This window comes from Gadus macrocephalus, chromosome 19 (assembly GCF_031168955.1).
Source record: "Gadus macrocephalus chromosome 19, ASM3116895v1".
In the NCBI taxonomy this organism is placed as follows: Eukaryota; Metazoa; Chordata; class Actinopteri; order Gadiformes; family Gadidae; genus Gadus; species Gadus macrocephalus.
In genome coordinates this window covers 1001250-1023159 of record NC_082400.1, presented here as the reverse complement: position 1 = coordinate 1023159, position 21910 = coordinate 1001250, and positions in this window count along the sequence as shown.

Genomic DNA, 21910 nt, shown 5'->3' with positions numbered 1-21910 from the left:
AATGTACTGTACGGAGCTCCTTAAGGGACACTAGGGAGAACGCTCCCGCACAGAACCTTAGTTTGGAAGTCGTGCTGGTGACACGACAAATACTTCCAATTGAAATACATGGGTTTGAAATTTGTGCTTTAAAACACGAAAATTTTGAAAATACGTGATCCTGAACACGTTTCAATAGATTAAATAACGTGACAGTGTCACGACTTTTCGTGAGACCGGGTTGAGTGTGCAGACAATAGACTGTAAAAGGTGCAGACAGGCAGGCAGAGACAGGGAGCGAGAGAGAGTAGTGGACTCGCTGGAATGAGCCAGAAAGTAAGATTTTATTATCAACCACAACCGCGGGAGTGGGGAGAGAAATAAAAAAAATAAAAAACGATATATTTTTTTTTTTCAATCGTCCTCCTGCAAGTAGCACCGGAGCGACCTCATTCAATTTTAACTCGCACCTAAAGAAATTAGGTCGCATATGCGACCTAATAGGTCGCACTCTGGAGCCCTGCTTAGGAAGCATATGGAAGCAAATTATTACAGCAAATGATTTTGGATAGATCATTTTTATTTTTTCAAATTCCCACAAATTAATTTCAATTTCAGATACTTAAGGCTAATCAATAACTCTATAAAAACTCAAAAAGATGGAAAATGCATAATTTCAACAAGTGGCCTATATCCTAGGTGTATTCTGGTGGTTCTTTTAGTTGAAATGTGACATTTCATATTAAATCATATTTAACAGTGTCGATAAATGATGATACTATGATAAACGGAGTGAAATTTTGTGGGAATGCACATCTCTCCTGTCCTGTTTGCTCTGCAGATGCATAGACTGTCTCAGTAAGATTTTAGATTTGTGGCAAACTAAGCACTGCAAACTAACAACAATGATATCTTCCTCTTTAGCTTATTTATAATAATTAGCATCAGGGTTTTTGTGAGGTCTGGCAGAGGCTGCTGTGAAGGTCGCAGCCTCTCCAAGCCGAGACACCGCAGATATTTGAAACGTTTTTTTTCTCCTCCCTTCCCCGCTTCTCTCTGTCGTTGCTGTCGTGTTATTTATGCTAAGAAAACTCATCATTTTGGCAAACCCGCCATTTATTCACCGCTAGCGAAGGATTAATCATACAGTCAGTCCCGGTTTACACACACACACACACACACACACACACAACTCACTGCAAGTGCAACATAAAAAGAGGTTAGCTGGTTAGCTAGCGACACGTGTCGCACTGGCCACATTATATAAATAAATAAAGAAAACCACCGTCAACTTTACATTAAAGGAACGTGCTCGACCGTTCGGGAGCTATACGTTTCATAAACACAAAATAAACCACTCGTTTTGTATAAAATTAAGATAATTAATAAAAACGATGGTGGAGCTCATAACATAGATATATATAGGCCTACTGAGTGACTAGATATTGCATTCGATCGGCTTCTAAGCATGCGTTAACAATGCCGCCATCTTGCCGGCGGGAACCACCCACCTGAATGAATGTCATGGGGCAGCGGTCTTTTCAGTCTAAATCACTCTAAAACGGGCAATATTAAAAAGGCACAAACACGCTTGACCCGACCCGATTGAAGATTTCCTTTAAAAAAAAAAGGCGTTTTAGAGTGATTTACTGTCCGTCCACACCAGAAGCGAATTGAGCGACCAAATCGCCGGAAGTCATTCACTTTCTATGGGCAAGAGCGACCAAAGCGACCAAAGCGACCAACGCTACCAGCGGCCAAAGTTGAGCGACCAGAGCGTCAAAAAGAAGTTGAAAACTTTTTAACTTTATGCAAATGACTATTATTCGCTTCAGCGACCAAACACTGACAGCCAATCGGAATGTAGACGCTCTTCGCTTGCGTGGATCCCAGGGAACATCGGCAGGCACTTTGGTTCCTACCTACCTTTATTCACTCACTGAACAAAATGTCGGCTGAAGTATTAATCGCGGCTGTAACTGGGCACCCGGTGTTGTACGAACCCACCCTTTTTCAGTTCAGAGATCGAAACGCCATAGTGGTTTGGATATCAAGTGATGATAAGCTGGAGAATTTATAGGCTACATCTAGAACGTTCGTATTTAAGCGGGAATCATTATAATTTGCTCTACATGCCACCAATCTAACCAACCAATCGCGTGTAGCATGCTTTAAACAAAACCGTCACATAAACAAACTAATCGACAAGACGAGGGATAAATGAAAAGGGATATATCTCTTGTCTTTTATCCCTCTATTCCCCACTATTCACGGAGCCTGAGGTGAATAATTTTTAATGAAATAGTCTAGATAGATAGATAGTCAAGTCTTTATTAATACCAAACGACACAAATCGTCGGGAATCCATTTAGGTGGTTCGTCCCACACAGGACAGTAGCCTACAAGACCACACAGAACAAGTCTGACTGGACATACACACAATACATCACATTAAAACTAGACACGCGTTGATAGATAGATAGACAGAAAGACCTAGATAGATAGATATGTTCCATTATTTGCCTTGCGGAGCCAACCAGTCCTGTGCACGTATGCAAATTAGCCATGTGCGCTAACGTCTATTTGTTTTGAATGCGACGAATGAGTGCAGATCATGATTTGCAGATCCAGATCAGTGAAACATATTTCAACTACTACAGCACGCAGGGTTTTTTGTTCTCGGTTGTAATTAGCCTACATTTTAGGATTTTTATATTGGGGGGAATCACTGTCCTACTTGTTGTCAAAGCACTTTATCGAACAAGCAAAACCGTCTCGGCAATATGGCCAAGGTGTATGGGAGAGTTCAATATTTGATATGGCTGTCTGTAGGGCCTACTAAACGCATACGGCTCCTTTAAATGCGTTTGCATAATTGAATTGTACGTCATGAGCGACTTGAGCGACCAAAGCGAACAGAAAAATTTGCAGCGAAAATTCGCAGCGACCAAAGCGTCTTTGACGCTTTGGTCGCTCCTGGTGTGGACGTACAGTTAGACTGGGAAAGGACTTCTATCCCATCGACGTTCATTCATTCAGGTGGGTGGTTGGTTACCCCGCGGAAAGATGGCGGCAGCATTGACGTTCCACTGAACAGCGCAGCTCAGGCGATGTCTAGTCAGTATATATATCTATGATAACTTGTGCACTTACCAAGGGGACAGCGAGGTCCGACTGCTGTACCCCCGGGGTGCACGACACAAGTCCACAGGGACGTTGCGTTTAGTGACCATAGTAAAATGAATCGACAGGGATACGTGATGTGTGACAATGGCAAATGGGATCATATTACATTTTATATTATCATAATATATCTTAACTCCGTTACATATGCAGGAAAAACCCTGAATGACTTACCTTCAAGATAATTTAGCTGCTCATTCCTCCATTACACCTGACCGCCGTTGTAATCTTGAGTTTTGGCGGACAACGAAGCGCATGCGTCCTGTATGCGCGTCACAAGGCGCATGCGCGGATTCAAAACAGGCGACACTATTAAAACTTACTTGGTATTTCTAGGTTCATGTGCAATGACTATGAAACCTTTGAATATTATGTGAAAATACATAATAAAACTTACTCTTCCCACACAGTTTATATATTACATGAATGACATATATAGTTTTACTTGAATAATTCAAGTTCTCACTGATAGGCCTACTTATAATTACAAAATAAAAATTGTGACGGTTAACCTAATTAATATTACTACACCATAAAATCATTTTTTTCAGTGAACACAGATGCGCAAGAGCGAGCCAGGCTAGCGTAGGTTTTCGTTAAACAACATGGCAACATTAAAAAAACAACATGGGGATGGTGGCGTCTTGTCTGCCATGGAAATTGTCTTCTACTGCTAGGTCCAAATGTGGATTAACTAGTTCCAGTAGCTACCGCAGGATAACAAAAAAACAGGAGCTTGCTCTGGGTCACGAGTACTGCACGAAGGGGTTGGGCGCGGGGGAGGGGGAGTGCAGTACGACCGTTTGATTGCAACTCGGTGGCTATGGAAATCATTGGCTGGAGTTTTTCGAGCCCTGCCCGTTCCACAGATGATTGACTTGTTTAATTTTCATGTCAGTACTTCTAACTCAGTGGCTGTAAGCGGGTTATGATAAGGATTTCAAGTAATTTTGCAAAAATGGCCAAAAAAGCAAATTCCGTACCCAACCTTTAATAGGACGGGAGGGGACAGGCTGTTAGATCCGGTTAGCCCTTTAACATCGAGCTAGCAGAGCTTCTGTCATTCAAATAACTCGGGACATGTTGTTTAAAACCTATAACACCCAATTTATTAAAATATCCGGATTTAATCGGGCTCTCTCCCATAAGTACAGTTAATAGGACGGGAAGAGACAGGCTCTGTTAGCCCCGGTTAGCGCGATGCTAAAGAGCAGCTCTACCGGAGCATGCCATCTCAACAGGTGCAAGTTAGCCTCCGGTTTGATATTCGCCAGATATTCGGTTTACCACCCAACTTATGTTGACTTATATTCATCAACATAAGTGCAATACATTACGGGCTTAGTATGTTGAGGACGGTTTAGGACACCGTATCGCGAAAAATCACAAACACATGTTGGCGCCATCGATGTCTGTGCAACAACGACATTTACGTTCTGGCTGCTCCCTGTTTTAGGGACCGTCAGCAAATTACACTCACCGACTGGTGGCAGAGACGTTACCATGGAATTGTTTCAGGAAATTAATCACACAAATATATTGCAATATAGTTTTTTAATCATAATGCAGTTAATAGTTTAATATTCAACAAAAATCGACTAAACTATATTTGAAATTATTAATTGCATCCCGTTTAACAATAATGCAATATATTAGCAAAGTTACCTGCAGTAAGTAGCAGCCCACCATTGGCAACTACTACTACAATCAGGTGACAAAATGTATTTTTTAGTGATTTTTATGTTATTTTATATGATTTATTTCCAGAAACAATTCCATGGTAACGTCTCTGCCACCAGTCGGTGAGTGTAACTTGTTGACGGTCCCTAGAACAGGTAGCAGCCAGAAAGTAAATGACGTTGTTGCACAGAAATCGATGGCGACAACATGTGTTTGTGATTTTCGCGATACGGTGTCCTAAACCGTCCTCAACATACTAAGCCCGTAATGTATTGCACTTATGTTAATGAATCCGAATGGGTGGTAAACCGAATATCCGGGGAATATCAAACCGGAGGCTAACTTGCAACTGTTGAGGTGGCATGCTCCGGTAGAGCTGCTCTTTAGCATCGCGCTAACCGGGGCTAACAGAGCCTGTCTCTTCCCGTCCTATTAACTGTACTTATGGGAGAGAGCCCGATTAAATCCGGATATTTTAATAAATTGGGTGTTATAGGTTTTAAACAACATGTCCGAGTTATTTGAATGACAGAAGCTCCGCTAGCTCGATGCTAAAGTGCTAACCGGAGCTAACAGCCTGTCCCCTCCCGTCCTATTAACTGTATTTATGGCTATGCCGTTTTCTCTTTTCAATATGACCATACACAATGGCCAGAGGACCAGCATCCTTTTTTAACTGATAAACAAAATAATCTTTGAGTTCTACATGTTCTAGAAATTTTCATTAATTGACAGTCCTAATGTTTATTTTCTTGTCTTCTGATTCTTTATTACAGTATGGAAGGGGAGATTTGGAGGTACCTGGTCAGGTCTTGGTCAGCCTTCAAATCCCAGCTGTGGAGACGGCAGGGATACCTCACAGAGAAGACACTAAAGAGTCATCTCTCATTCATTGAGTGGACTCATTGGTTTGCGAATGACCACAAAGATGCTCCCATAGGCAGATTGCTGCATGGCATTCACCACTTATTCAAATTGAAGAGGTTGAAGCAGTCTTCCTTGTGGTCACTTGCCATAACAATGGCATGTGTTTTATGAAAACACCATCAGTAACATTTAAATTGAGTTGATGTGGACGGCTCTTTTTTTTGTCCGATTTCTTCAGTGTTCAGTGCCTGTTTGTGAGATATGCATTGTTTGAAAGGTAAGCCTTTGATTTTGTTTAATTTTAATATGCCTTTCATCAACAGTGGTTTGGGGTTTTATAACAACAATTAAAGTGCTTAACTACTGGTGAACGATGTTGCAGAACATATATGGTTTGTGTTGATTGCATGGAAAAGGGAATAACCAGTTACAACTTATATGTAAGAGCCTGGTAATACCATGGAAACAAACAAGGGTTCCTTTTACAGTACAGTTTCAGCTTAATTACTGGGTAAATTGTCGTGTTTTACTTGGTAACGTCGCAGAACGTACATGGTACAAGTTTGTGTTGACTGCATGGAAAAGGGAATAATGTATTACAAATTATATGGTAAGAACCTGGTAATACCATGGAAACAAACGAGGCTTCCTTTTACAGTACAGTTTCAGCTTAATTACTGGGTCAATTGTCGTGTTTAACTTGGTAACATCGCAGAACGTACATGGTACAAGTTTGTGTTGACTGCATGTAAAAGGGAATAATGTATTACAAATTATATGGTAAGAACCTGGTAATACCATGGAAATAAACGAGGCTTCCTTTTACAGTACAGTTTCAGCTTAATTACTGGGTAAATTGGTGTGTTTTACTTGGTAACGTCGCAGAACGTACATGGTACAAGTTTGTGTTGACTGCATGGATAATGGAATGTATCTATTATAAATTATATGGTAAGAACGGGGTAATACCATGGAAACAAACGGCTTTGTACCCAGTATTTAAGAAGATGTACCATAACACTGGAGGAAAACTGTTCCTGCAGAGGTTGTTACCAGTTAAGTAATTCCATAGTGGTAAATCGAATAAACCCTTTCTAAATGGGTGTAGCTACGAATAATAACTAAGAAAAAGTATTTTATTGGAAAGCACTATGCTAATTTCTAGATAGTACATCATTAAACTTGGGCTGTTAACAACATAAACCTTGGATAATAGGTGTTTATAAGAATTGGTTGCCTAATTTCCTAGGAAGTACACAATATCGGAGTTATTACCAACCTAAAACAGTTACAACTACACGCTACTTAGTTGAGTTGATGGGTAATAGTGGACGTTTTACTCAGTACTTCAGCTGTTATTCCTCTGTATTTACCTTCTTATTACCAGTGGTAATTACACAGTAATACACTATAATTATCGGATAATTCCTCTGTATTTACCTTCTTATTACCAGTGGTAATTACCCAGTAATACACTATGATTTATCATGTATTTGCTGGGTAACTACCTCTGTATTTACCTTCTTATTACCAGTGGTAATTACCCAGTAATACACTATGATTTACCATGTATATACCGGGTAAATACCTAGTAATTAGGGGACTGTAAAAGGAAGGGTTACTGAGGAAGTTTCTTTTGATTCGAGCACCACCTTTTGACTGAAGCGGTAGTGTTTTCTACGACAGCAGAGCATTGATTTAATATTCGGATTCGGTAAACACATGATGTCCCAGTCTGCCCGCAGTTAATTGTTCCAATGAGAAATCGGACCTGTCCGAAGGCATAAGAAAAACTATATAAAAATAGCTTTCTTTCATCCTAATGATCTTGCTTGCTGTTAGAGGTCATTTATGATCATCAGAGAACACTCATTTTTATATCTCTGCCCCTTGTGGGTAAAAGATCAACTCAGCTGCCAGATCGACTCGGGGTCCTAGATGCGCAATAATGACGCACTTCCTGTAAACGCTGTCTTTTAAATTTGCATGCACGTTTCATTAATTCCCATGGTTATTCTGCTCTTTCGGGAAGTATTAACGACCTTCTTTTGTTTTCTAATCTATGAATAATAATCTAATGTACAAATATTGATCAGATAATATTTTTGGCTTTAGATTGATGGCTAACGTGAGCTTATAAATGTTAGCGGGGGGGGGTGGGGGGTGGCTTTCATCAATATAGGATTCGTTTTGAAGGTGATAATTACCCTATCCCTTATACCCCTGAACTACAACTTTCTGGCCTTAATTCTGAAAACTTTCTTTGTCCTTGTTTATTACATTTATTTTCACAGAAATGGAAGCGCTTTGTACCGAAGTAAAGCATTACCTGAAGCTAAACCAACAGCCTTACCACTACCGCCCTAAACCCAGAAGGCGGGAAGGGCTACATAAGGAAGGTCTCAAAGACCTACCTTCTGGGGTAAGACACAGTGTCTCAAAAGCATATGAGACAGTTTATCTGAGGTATTCTGTATTGGCACTATTCCTTTGCTTTTTTACCTTCCAAGTAGGCCTACTGCCCAAAATATTTGCTTGTATTTAACCTATATTTGTAATAATGCACTTTCCATTGAACAATTACCCGTTACCATAAATTGACAAATTTTATATGTAATCAAAATTCTCACACACCTAGCTGCATTCAGTCAATTTCACTAGATTTCCTGAAGCTACTTGTTGTCATAATGTTACCTACAGACACATTCATAATTTAAGTAGGGCAAATTAGGAGTTGTATTATAGGCACCAAAACCATACGAGGTTGGTTGTGTGCACCAACGAGTGGGCTTGTGATGTCCTCGTGGAGTGCCACGACAACCTGGGTAATGGAGGTCATCCAGGGAGGCGCAGGACATTGGACAAGATCATGGCATCCTACCACTGGGCAACCTTGCGAGAGGATGTAAACAAATGGGAGAGTTTTGGGACTTTTTTGAAAGGTGAGTTATAAAACTGAATTAAGATGGATTTATTTAAATATTTGTATGACATTCTGTAGAATTTGTATCTGTCTCCTGTACCCTCCTTAAATTGCAACAAATGTACAGAGTACTTGTTTTTTTGCTTTGTCATACTCATGCAATACCATGATACCAGTAGATCTTGATGGAACTTTACTTTAAAGGTTGATGAATGTCCCCGCTGTCAGTGACATGAGGTGATGAAGACTGTGGCACCTGTCCTTCATCCAATTGATGTCAGCAAGGTAGTATATGTATGTATATATAACATTTAGAGATAGTCAATGCAAAAGATTTGGTTCAAACGAAAACTTGTGACAGGGATGGAATGTCTGTTAACGATTATTACTACATTTATAACATGCATTTTATGTTGCAGATTTATTCTGACAGCAACAGGCTCGGACTTAGATTTGACTAGTTAAGCAGACGTAAAACATGCATAAATACGTCACATAACAGTCTAAAGCAAAGGGAAAAGTCGAAAAAGCATGATAGGGTGATAGGGCACCCCTTTAAAAGTATATGCTAGTTTTTCATCCTGTGTTCCATCCTCTCTCTGTTGCTTAGTGACGACACTGTGGCTGATTCTCCCTCTTCCTGTACCTGCGGCTACTCCCTGTTGGTAAAGCAGGGCAGTAGAATCTAGTAGTCAAGAGGTTGGTCTCCCAGCCCAAAGGTCCCCAGTCTACTTGTAGGAATCATTCAACAGTAAGTATGAGGCTCACCTCGCAGGCACCACCAAACACCCCACTGCGGACACAGATCAACATGTCTAAACTCAAGCACTCATCTCTGAGAAGTTGTCACCCGCTGATCTTTTACACTGTTGTACTTATTTTCCAATTTATTTTTTTACTCTAAAAGAAGAGGTCAGCAGTCCGGACTTCGTGGGTTCAGAGTTTGCGTGGTCGTGTTGGATACTGAATCACTGGATGTATTTCTAATTTACTTTGTATTGCTAATAACTGAATGTGTGCCTGATGACTAAGTATAATGCTTACTAAATGTATTGCTGAAATACTAAACATTTTGCTTAATTACTAAAATAATTTGCAGTTATTAATATTGAAATCTGATCGTGTTTCATGCCTTCTCTGAAAATCTTACAACACAAACGAATTCTGATAAATAATTGCACTTAAACAGTAAACATCCAGCTTGCCATGTGTTCCTTTGAATCCATCCATTGTCTGACAGCTTGTTTTCGAATAGCAATGGAGTGCTAACCAGGGCTCAGAGCTGGGTGAACACAGGCCTCCCCTCTCTCAGCAGCAGTGCTAAGCACGGCTTCAACGGGTCTTATGATCTTCTGGATAGTACAAGGGGACTGCCAGTCCCCATAATGACATCAGCAGGGGGTTTGACTAGGACGGGTTTAGGAGGAGAGCACCCTGGATGATTAATGTGTGAAGGGTAGGCTATATATGGCCAGCTCATTTAGAGTATACAAAACCCCATTACTATATTGAACGCCCCTTACTCACAATAGGTGTCAGACTGTGTGTGTGTGTGTGTGTGTGTGTGTGTGTGTGTGTGTGTGTGTGTGTGTGTGTGTGTGTGTGTGTGTGTGTGTGTGTGTGTGTGTGTGTGTGTGTGTGTTCAAAACGTGTAGTCTTGTGGGTTAGATCCTGCATGTGTGCGACCGTTCTTCGTCAACAGACAAGAGGACTGGATCCTGCCACACCTCCAGGACAACTGGTTATACACAGAATGTTCTTACACACAGATTACTGTGTGTGTGTGTGTGTGTGCGCACGTCAGAGAGAAAGAAAGGAAAGGACTGCTCTATACAAGGGCTCACGGGCTCATAGCATGCTGGATATCTCTTTCTTAACTTATGTCTTTTTCTTCTTTTTATGTGCTGAAGAGCCCCTCAGTTGTCATGGTTATATTTACAACCTCGATGACGGAGAGGAAATCGTTTCTAATGTTGATACAAAGGATGGGTAGGCTAGAAACACTAAAGGGGGATAGTGTTTGTATGCTGCTAATTTCCTCTCTGTCATCGAGGTTGTAAATATAACCATGACATAGGAGGGCTCTAACTGACGGGCTCTTCAGCACAGCAACCTAAAGGACCGCTAAGAAAGAGACATCCAGCATGCTACGGGACCGTAAGGTAATGTATTGAGCAGTCTTTTTATCATTCTTAGAAATTTCGTATGATGTTTTTTCCACACAAACATTTCCATAATTGTTTCTTATGTTGATACAAAGGATGGGTAGGCTAGACACAATCAAGTTGGCGAACATTATTCACAACTATATAACAAGCATATAGTCTAAATATCAAAGTTTGTGAGGCTTCCACCTGTGAATGATTGTATACCTCAGAGCAACACCGAACTCTGCCTTCAGAAAACATCTGTTCACTATGTATTAGCTGATAAGTACGCAGCTCATCAACAAAGAGGTCAGCTTCGTATTGCTATGTTAGCTGGAGATTTTTGGGAAACACTCGTACTTTGGCTAGTGCAATGTACAACTGGGCTTCGTAATAAATCGGCAAAAAAATGTCACTGTTCTATGCCCCCTTTACGAACCATTAAACAGAAACCAGTCATTATACAAACAGAGAGAAACACACACACACATACTGTAGCAAAGCCATGTACTGCACGCACCTAGGTGGCTGCCCCTCGTCCCTCGTCCCCCCCTCAACCCTCCCTCACCCCCACCTCCTTCCTGCCTCACTGCTGATGACTTTGTTAACTACTTTACCCAGAAAGTGAAGGACATTAGTTCCTCTTTTATTCCTGCCTCCATTCTCCCTCCTCCCATCCCCTCCTCTGTCTTTACCCAATTTATCCCTCTCACGAGGTCAACAGAATAATAACATCTAACCATGCCACCACCTGCCCCCTTGACGCCATCCCCTCCTCTCTCCTCCAGGATGTCTCAAGCGACATTCTGCCATTTCTCACATCAACTATCAATTCCTCCCTCACTTCAGGCATTGTTCCAGCGTCTTTCAAGACTGCCAGAATAAAGCCTCTCCTCAAAAAACCAACTCTTAATACCACGACATCCAGAACTACAGACGGTATCTCTTCTTTCGTTCCTGTCTAAAACACTGTAACGTGCCGTTGCTAACCAACTGTCCTCCTATCACTCATCTAACAACCTCCTTGACCCTCACCAGTCAGGCTTCAAGAAAGCACACTCCACCGAGACGGCTCTCCTCTCGGTGACTGAGTCCCTGCGTGCTGACAGAGCCTCGTCCCTCTCATCGGTCCTCATTCTGCTCGACCTGTCAGCAGCATTTGACACGGTGAACCACCAGATCCTTCTTGCCACTCTTGCCGAACTTGGAATCGCTGAATCTTCTCTTTCCTGGTTCACATCCCACCTGACGAACCGCATCTATCAAGTGACATGGAATGGCTCCTTGTCCAAACCTTGCACGCTCGAAACTGGTGTCCCTCAAGGCTCTGTACTGGGGCCTCTTCTGTTCTCCCTCTATACCAGGTCTCTGGGCTCGGTAATTGCATCACACGGCTTTTCCTATCACTGCTATGCTGACGACACTCAGCTATTTCTCTCTTTCCCCTCATCTGAGAAAACCCTGATTGCAACACGCATATCGGAATGTCTGGCGGATGTCACCTGGACAACTGCCCATCACCTGAGGCTTAAACTCAACAAAACCGAGCTTCTCCTAATCCCAGGGAAAGACTGCCCACACATGGACTTACTGGTCACCGTCGAGAACATTACTGTATCTCCCTCTCCAACTGCCAGAAACCTCGGTGTGGTATTGGACAACGAGTTATGCTGCACTGCAAACATCACTGCGGTCGCCCGATCCTGCAGATTTGCACCTTACAACATCCGCAGAATCCGGCCAAGGGAAGCAGCTCAGCTTCTAGTCCAATCACTGGTCATCTCCCGCCTCGACTACTGCAACTCACTCCTGGCTGGACTTCCTGCCTCTACGATTAAACCTTTGCAGCGCATCCAGAATGCGGCAGCGCGCCTCGTGTTCAACCTACCAAAGTTCTACCATGTGACCCCCTCTTCCGGGACCTCCACTGGCTCCCTGTAGTAGCTTGCATCAAATTTAAGACGATGGTACTGGCATACAAGGCAGTCGATGGAACTGCCCCTGCCTACCTCCAAGCATTGCTAAAGCCACACACCCCTGCTCGATCCCTCCGCTCGACTACCTCAGCTGGACGACTGGAATCACCATCGCTAAGAGCTAGCAAAGGTCGATCAGCAAAGTCACAACTTTTCTCGGTTTTGGGGCCTGTTACGACCCACCCCGTTGGTGCCCAGGGGGAAGGGGGGGGAGCAACAATGAATATAATAACGGGCGTTTAAAGAACAGAAGAGAGTAGCGGAGCTTCAAACAATATACCATTTATTGCATAAATGAGTCTTGTGTTAACACAGAAAAGAACCACAAACAAACAACACTAACCCTCCACTGAGGGAGCAACAAACAACACTAACCCTCCACTGAGGGAGCAACAAACACTACTAACCCTCCACTGAGGGAGCAATGCCACGACGAAGAGCCCACGTAGCTCAGACTCGCGTCCGACAGCGAACCCACTCGGTTCGCCTATCTGGCCCACTGGCCACGTCTGCTTTCATCCCTGCAGCTTTATAGCAATCCACGTGATTGCTGAGGGGCTGCAGGTGTGTCTGATCAGTCCGATGGGGAGGGTGGTACCTGGAACAGCACACCAAACAGCAGGGGTAAAACACACACGTAACACCCCCTCCCATAAGTGCAAACTAAGTTTGCTACATTAAGCACGATCCCCGCTAAAACACACTACACAGAATCAGGACCATCAGAATTTGAAATTGCCGTCTGCTGCCTACGTTTCCACGCATTGCAGTCGGCAACCAAAAAATAAAAAGGGCTAATGCCCTTTGAAAAGGACAGTTTTATTGAGCTTCTGTCGCATGTTGTTGCTCTAAGCTTAGTGTAGTCATTTGAGCGATGTGGTGTAGCCTTAGCTAAAAAAAACGCAGGTACGCACCCGCAGGTACGCACACACGCAGGCACGCAGACACGCCACAAACTCCTCCACACTAAACGCTGTCACACCAGCCATCACGCCGACAATGGCGCTTAGCCGCTAGGCTAAGCTACCAACACTTTAGTGTGTCACCAACTCACTCCGGGGCAGACGTAACAACTATTAACGCCGGATGCTGCACACACAAACAAACCCAACCTTACAATAAACAAACATCCCCCAGACCCTACCTAACGAGAACTAACCTGTCTATCTTTTGGAGCGTGCCGGGCTCGAGGCGACTTGAAAGGCAAAACTTCAGCGACCGGAGTCCTGAAACGCCTACCTCCGTCGGGGAACTCTATCCCCGCCCAGGATTTACTCCGAAAATAATAAAGGAAAAACAAAAAACAAGTGTCCGAAGGAGGAGCCGCTGTGCGACCCAGCTGGACACTTCTGTCTAACTGAGGGAGTTGTTAGTAACCTGTGAAGGCAGGAGCGTGCACACCCGGACGCCAATACCCACCGTGAACCACCGGAAGCGACTTTTCACTTTGAAAAACAAACTAGTCAAAACAACTACAAACATCTCTACTAATTTCTTTAAACCATCCCGGACGAGCCCCCAATTGTTACGACCCACCCCGTTGGTGCCCAGGGGGAAGGGGGGGGGGAGCAACAATGAATATAATAACGGGCGTTTAAAGAACAGAAGAGAGTAGCGGAGCTTCAAACAATATACCATTTATTGCATAAATGAGTCTTGCGTTAACACAGAAAAGAACCACAAACAAACAAACAACACTAACCCTCCACTGAGGGAGCAACAAACAACACTAACCCTCCACTGAGGGAGCAACAAACACTACTAACCCTCCACTGAGGGAGCAACAAACACTACTAACCCTCCACTGAGGGAGCAATGCCACGACGAAGAGCCCACGTAGCTCAGACTCGCGTCCGACAGCGAACCCACTCGGTTCGCCTATCTGGCCCACTGGCCACGTCTGCTTTCATCCCTGCAGCTTTATAGCAATCCACGTGATTGCTGAGGGGCTGCAGGTGTGTCTGATCAGTCCGATGGGGAGGGTGGTACCTGGAACAGCACACCAAACAGCAGGGGTAAAACACACACGTAACAGGGCCTCAGTGGTGGAATGAGCTCCCTGCCGCTTTCAGGACCGCAGAGTCGCTCACTATCTTCCGAAAAGGACTCAAGACTCACCTGTTCAGAGTTCACCTCGACTCTGCATAGCCACCTTTCCTCTTCTGACCACCATTGTACACTGTATTGTAGTGTATTGTATTGTATTGTATTGTATTGTATTGTAGCACTTAACTGTGTAGCAACTTCAGCAGCTGCTATCATGTCTGTAATACGAGGAATTGATTAACCTAGCGATTGTGGTACTTGCACTTGGTTCTATGAACATCCTTTCTGTACCGACAGCGATATATTGATGCACTTCTTATGACAAATGTACTTATTGTAAGTTGCTTTGGATAAAAGCGTCTGCTAAATGCCCTAAATGTAAATGCCCCTCCCAGGGTGGTGTGTTAAATCTAGTTCATTGTAAGTTCTGCAGGTAATGAACATGGCAAGGAGGAGAGACCCCTCCCAAGGGCATGTGGAGTTGGACGGTAAACTGTGCACACTGATAACTCAATGTGCAACAGATTTGCAGCCTCACCATGTCCCAGAGTCCAATGAGACTGGGCCAGGTGAGCTTGCTTAAATCAGCCATCATCCACACAAACTCCACACATACATACATTCAGACAGACAGACAATTTAGATAAAAAATAATAAATATAATACTTAAATTACAGTTATGTAGTGAATATGGTTAAAGGTACAAACTCAATAGTGTCCGTGGATTTTGTTTGTTTATTCGGTAAACCTGAAACGAAAATGAAAATAGAATACTGCTCCATCATGGTTTACTTTAGTGTGTGTATGTGTATTTTTCTGTGTGTCTGTATATGTGTGTTTGTTTGTGTGTATGTGGTGTTGAGTAAGTGTGAAGATTCAGAGCAGCTTTGTGCGCGCTATGCGACACTCACTCAGCATTGTAGAATAGTCCTTGATGTGGAGAGGAAATTCTTGATATGCTGTCATAACAAGACCATAGCGGGACATCTGATGGACACAACGTCTTGTTCTGCTGCTTCAACATCCCGCCGGTGTGTGTTGTGTTGTTGCGGGGTCCATGTACGTGTTTGTATGTGTCTATGTGTGTGTGTGTGCATGTGGGAGAAAGAGATACAATGTGTGTGTCTATGCGTGCTTATTGGCTTGCCTCATGATGGTGTTTTCAGCAGAAGGTTAATATGTGTTTGATTAAACAGCAGGAGGGGATCAAGCAGGAAGGAGAGAGTCAGCCTTTAGTTGTGTCTTGGGATGCTGACGACACACAGTGAGAAATAGGCGTTTTGTTTTCCTTGTTAACTCGCTCTGTGCCTCGTTCCTTCACTCACTCAACAAGCAGGGCAAGAGAATTCCCATCAGTCAAACACTTGAGCTAAGCTGTTTAGCAAAATAACATTTTGTAAATGAAATCCATCTGGTTTTCTCATATATCATTGACAACATAGAATCATGAGCAGTTGTGTCTAATCGTCTGTCGTCTTATTCATATATTCAGAGAAAATGGAAAGATTGAAACTTTGATTTATTCAGGTTCTATTCTGACACTCTCTTATCTTTAAGCTCATTTATAAAACAAGAGAGTTGGGTCTGTGTGTTGTAGGGAAACTCTCTGAGATGACTAGAGCCGACATGCTGTCGAGACCACTCCTTCACTTTCTGCTGACCGGGGAAATACCAAAATAGTAATATGTAACTTATATGTAACCTCTCAGATATAGTTCAGCAAAGGTTTTCTGAAGCATGCATAATGCATGCTTTTAAAGCTTGTATTGAACAAAATATAGTAATTATTATATCTATATGGTGTATATGTGATTCATATTTGTACTGTTCAATTTAACTTTAATTTTTAATTGAATGTTGCATTTCAGATTTTCTGATTTCCTAAAACACTATATGCACATAACTACATTCATATATGAATGTTTATACAACGGGGGACCTAAATCCAGTGATCTGATTGGTTCCCAACTGTTGTATAATGAGCGTATACATAACTGCTATGACGCCCGATCATTTTGTGAAAGTATCACTCCGCGCCTTGAAGTGGAAAGTGTCAAAGAATACAACCGTATTTTTACTAGTGTGTGTGTGTGAAGTCATTTTGCCATAATTTTAACAGTTGTATAAAAGCAATAGCACAGTTCACTGAAGTCTAAAATCGGCGAGTGAACTGCTCCATAGGATAAATTGCCGGCGAACCGCTCTATCGGAGCCTTCTCTCGGAGGGACGCTAAAGTGTGTTGCATAGCGACCGTCGATGCATAGCGGCAGCCAGGAGGGACTACTTTTTGGTAGTCTTTAATAAAACGGCTACTTTGACTTTCTTGGTTTCTTTTTAAATGTAGTGTGTCTATGACTTTCGTTTCGCCATAACAGTAACCGTTGTATAAAAGCAATAGATCACTTCAGTCAGTGGCATGTGCTCATTATACCACTGTGAAGGGGGTCGCCGGCCCTCCGCTGCGCGTCGGGGCCGGACAACGCCCCTTAACAGTGGTATAATGAGCACATACCACAGCCTGGCGTGATCTATTGCTTAAATATTGTAGGGTCCACACACAGCCCAGACTCAAACCAACGGCCAACTGCCTTTCATCAACCACTCCGTAGCCTCTCGTCTGACCTGTTCGGCAGAAAAGTTGCAGTGAAACACACTGCGAAGCCTACAACCAACGACACAGTAGCGTGTACATTCTGCGAGATTCAATAAGTCGGGTGGCGCTAGTCTCGTGGCACTAGTCCAGCCCTCCCACACACTGCGCTGATTTGCTGGTTTTGACCTAGCAGCAACCCCTCCGGGTACAGAAATTGTTTTCTTCTTTTAATGTAGCTTCATAATGACCGTGGGACAATGAGCAGTTATTAAGGGGAGATATCAGAGTGAATCTTCTGGTTTACATCATAAACAGCCATTGGATATTTTGATTGGTTGTTTGCTAGCAGCACTCAACAAATCAAAGTATACAATGGCTCCAATCCTCAGACTCCAAACACTCTCAGACTTTGCATGTTGAAAACGTGGATGTGTCGGGCAAGACACATCGACGTGGTTCAAAGTTTCCACACACAGATGAAAACACAGAACAGATTTGTTCCCGAATTCTTCCAAGTCTCCCCAAACATTTCAGATGGCCAAGGGTCGGGCCATTGTGTTCCACGCCTGAACCCGTCACTTATATGTGCCGGATATCTGAAGGATGACAGGGAAGACTTGGTAGTGCTCTGGGGTCTCATTTATAAAACTGTGCGTGGGATCGTTACTAAAAGTGTACGTACGCCCAAAAGCCAAGTTTTGCGTGCGCCAAAAAATATTCTGATTTATAAAACCCTGCGTACGCACACCGTACGCAATCTTTGCTTTATAAATCACAGAGTGCCTACAAGTGTGCGCAGCTGAATCAGCTTCACGTTCCGTCCTTTACGTGCCCCTTTTTAACCATAAATGGTCAATGCAAATGATCTCATGAATGCGATCTGCATATAAAACAGACTCAGATGCAAGTATTATGTATTGTATGAAACAATGGCAGAATTACTGAGAAAAGCAAAAAAGCAAAATTTCACGGAGGTTGAAGTGGAGACACTTGTGGGTGAGATGGAGGCCCGAAAAGTAGTTTTGTTCGGCGGTCACAGGAGTGAGTGGCAACATGTTGCTGCAGCAGTGAACTCTGTCAGTAGCACGGAGCGCACAGTCCCAGAATTAAAAAAGAAGTGGTCTGGCATAAAGTTACATATTTTTATGTAGCAATAAATCGTTATGGTCCCTAAATACCCTCTCCCTCCGAATCCTGCCATTTGCATGGTCCGCCAGAAGTGCCAGATGGTGCAGCATTACCATGGCGCTCACCTCTGTATTTGGTTACGGTAATAAGACTGACCGAGAACATCCTGGATAATCAGTTTGTAATCACCCACGTAAAATGTTCTTGAACATAACACCTGATTTGTCATGAAAAGTGAGTAACGGACAACGATTGTGATGAGGAGTGTGGCTTGTTTTCCAAACTTGGGATTTAATTGACATTTGATTATGTGTTTACAGTGTCACATAAAAATATTATGTTATTGACCCATGTTGGACAGATGCTTTATTCCATGCAGTCGCGCCGTCAGTGGACAGTATGGAGTGACGGTGTGTGTGTGTGTGGAGTAAGGAGATGTTTCTGGATTTATAACTGAGAAATAACGCAGTTGACTTAAATTATTCTGATTACATCGATTTAATGATACGGGTTGAAATTAAATTTATGAAGAGCGATGATGAAACATAATCGTTCTTCTCACTCTACAATTCTTCTGTCTGACTTCAGTTCACCACCACACCATCTGTGTCGCCAATTCTCCTTTTCCTCCAAACCATACGCATGGGTCAGAGTTTGCTTAGGGCTGCGCACATTCTTCCGTCAAGTTGTTTTTTTATAGATCACAACCTTGGTGTGGAAAGTCACGTACGCCAATTTCAGCCCCGTTTTGTGCGTACGCAACGGTTATAAATTAGACCCCTGAACTCTTCTTAGTCACTTTGTGGCGACCCCACAGATCCCAGGGTCGGAGCGAGAGCTAAAACAAAGAACTGGCTGGGGCAGTAAACCTCTCACAGGCAATCCCACCCCCCCACTAAACCAACTGAGGCACCTCTCCCTCCCCCCCTGACGACTAACCAGCCAATTTAGGCACCTTGTCGGTCTTGTCCACGCCAGACACAGGGAGCGTAACGTCACATACGAGACATGTAGTCTCTCATTGTGTTCTATACAGCCTTTAAACAATTGCACAATAAACGGTCAAACTCTTGACATGAAAAATTATCATTTAAATCCACAAACATGTGTAATCCGGGGCATATAAAGAAATAATTACTTTGTCATGGTTTGGTACACAGAAAGCTAGGGTGACTCAAATGCGAAGCAAAAGCAGGATTTAAGGTAGTTTTAAGGTATTTATTCCTCAGACAAATATAGTTCCAATAAAGCTCAGAAGATCCAATAACAAACTTAGTCCCAGAATCCAAAAAGGCAAAGCATATTGACCGTAAATCCAAGGTGTAATCCAAAAGGCAGGGTAAACATACAGGCAAAGTCTTCCTTGAGTCCATCATAACCTGGCCCTTGTTTGATGATGAACCCTAGGAAGGCCACCTCAGTGACATGAAACTCACAATTCTCTGGTTTTACATACAAGTGATTCTTTAAAAGTCTCTAGAGGACCTGTCGCACATGTTGGCAGTGCTCATGTCTCGAGAAATGAAAAAAATCAAAATGTCATCCAAATAAACAAACACAAAATGATTAATTATGTCACGCAAAACATCATTCATCAGGGCTTGGAAAACAGCTGGGGCATTAGTCAGTCCAAAGGGCATCACTTGGTCTTCATAGTGTCCAGAGGGGGTGTTAAAAGCTGTTTTCCACTCATCACCTTGTCTGATGCGTACGAGATGATAAGCATTGCGAAGATCAAACTTAGAAAAAATGGTGGCCCCTTCTAGAAGGTTAAAAGCTGTGGAGATCAAAGGAAGGGGTTATCGGTTGCGTATGGTGATTTTGTTTAGACCCCTGTAGTCTATACAAGGACGCAAACCACCATCTTTCTTCCCCACAAAGAAAAAACCTGCACCATCAGGGGACGTGGAGGGGCGTATAAAACCAGTGGAGAGGGCATCCTTGATGTAGTCATCCATGGTTCCCCTTTCCGGTAAGGAGAGAGAGAAGATCCGACCATGTGAAGGGCTGGATCCTGACAAGAGTTCTATGGAACAATCATAGGACCGATGGGGTGGAAGTGTGCAGGCCCTTTGTTTGCTAAAAACCTCCTTTATATCCAGATACTCGGTGGGAACATTGCTTAGCTCTGAGGGATCTGGAGATTTGGACACAGGGGAATTTCTAGAAAGAAGACAGGTGGCATGGCAAGTTGGACCCAACTCAAGGATGGACCCCGTCGACCAATCAATATGCGGGTTGTGACGGTTCAGCCTCGGGAAACCCAGGACCACAGGAAATGCAGGGAAAAACTCATTGTGGTTCCCGACATGAAGGCAAAGTTGGGTGGTGGCTGAAGTAACCTTACCATCTCCAATAGGTTGGCCATCTAAAGCAGAAACAGAAAGTGGACTCAAGGGCAGTGTCAATAACATTTCCAGCAGCACCAGAGTCTACTAATGCCTGACAGAAGTGGCTTAGCCCTCCCCAGGCCAAGGTTACTGAAAGGTAGACTCCTGCACCTGGGAGCTCAGGAGAAAGACTGACCCCTGTCACAGCCCTCCCTCGGCTGGACGGGGTTGATCTTTTCCCAGGAGGTCGGGAAAAAAAGGCTCTGAAATGTCCTGATTTGCCACAATAATTACACAATTTCTCTCTTCGTCTGCGATCCTTTTCCTCCTGAGAGAGGTGTGCTCGTCCAATCTGCATAGATTCTGTGGTGCCCGTGGGGGCAGGTTGGTTCCAGAGGGGAGTTGTAGCTGTGGGTCGGCTCTGGAAGCTCGGCTGCTGGCCGCTGGTCTGGTCCCGTCTACGCTCTCGGAGACGATTGTCCAGACGTATGGCCTGGGGGATGATGGACTCAAGATACTTAGCACACTCAGTTGCAGCTAAACAGCCTTTCAGTGATTCAGACAAGCCATTTAAAAAAGTGGTGACAAGGGCTGTCCCAATTCAGCCACTCTCCGCAGCCAAAGTACGGAAAGAGATGGTGTAGTCCGAAGCTCGGTCTTTCCCTTGACGAAGGAACAAGTGTTTTTTAGCAGCCTCTTGTCCTGAGGCAGACTAATCAAAAATTTGCAGCATTTCATTAGTGAAAAGAATGATATCCGAACATTCTGGACCCTGTAACTGCCAGATTGCAGTGGCCCAGTCAATAACGCCTTGTCAGTCCATAAAGTTATAATGTAAGCTATCCTGGATCTAGCAGTAGGGAACAAAGTAGGTTGCAGCTCAAAAGTCAATGGGCATTGTGTTAAAAAACCACAACAAGCACCTGGGTTACCGTTGTATCATTGAAGAGCAGATAGCCGAGGTTCTGCACGAGGTGGTGGAGCTACCGGTTGAGTCGGAGCCAGCGGATCAGCGGGGTAAGGCTGCCCACCTGTGTCTGGCGGGTCATGGCCACTG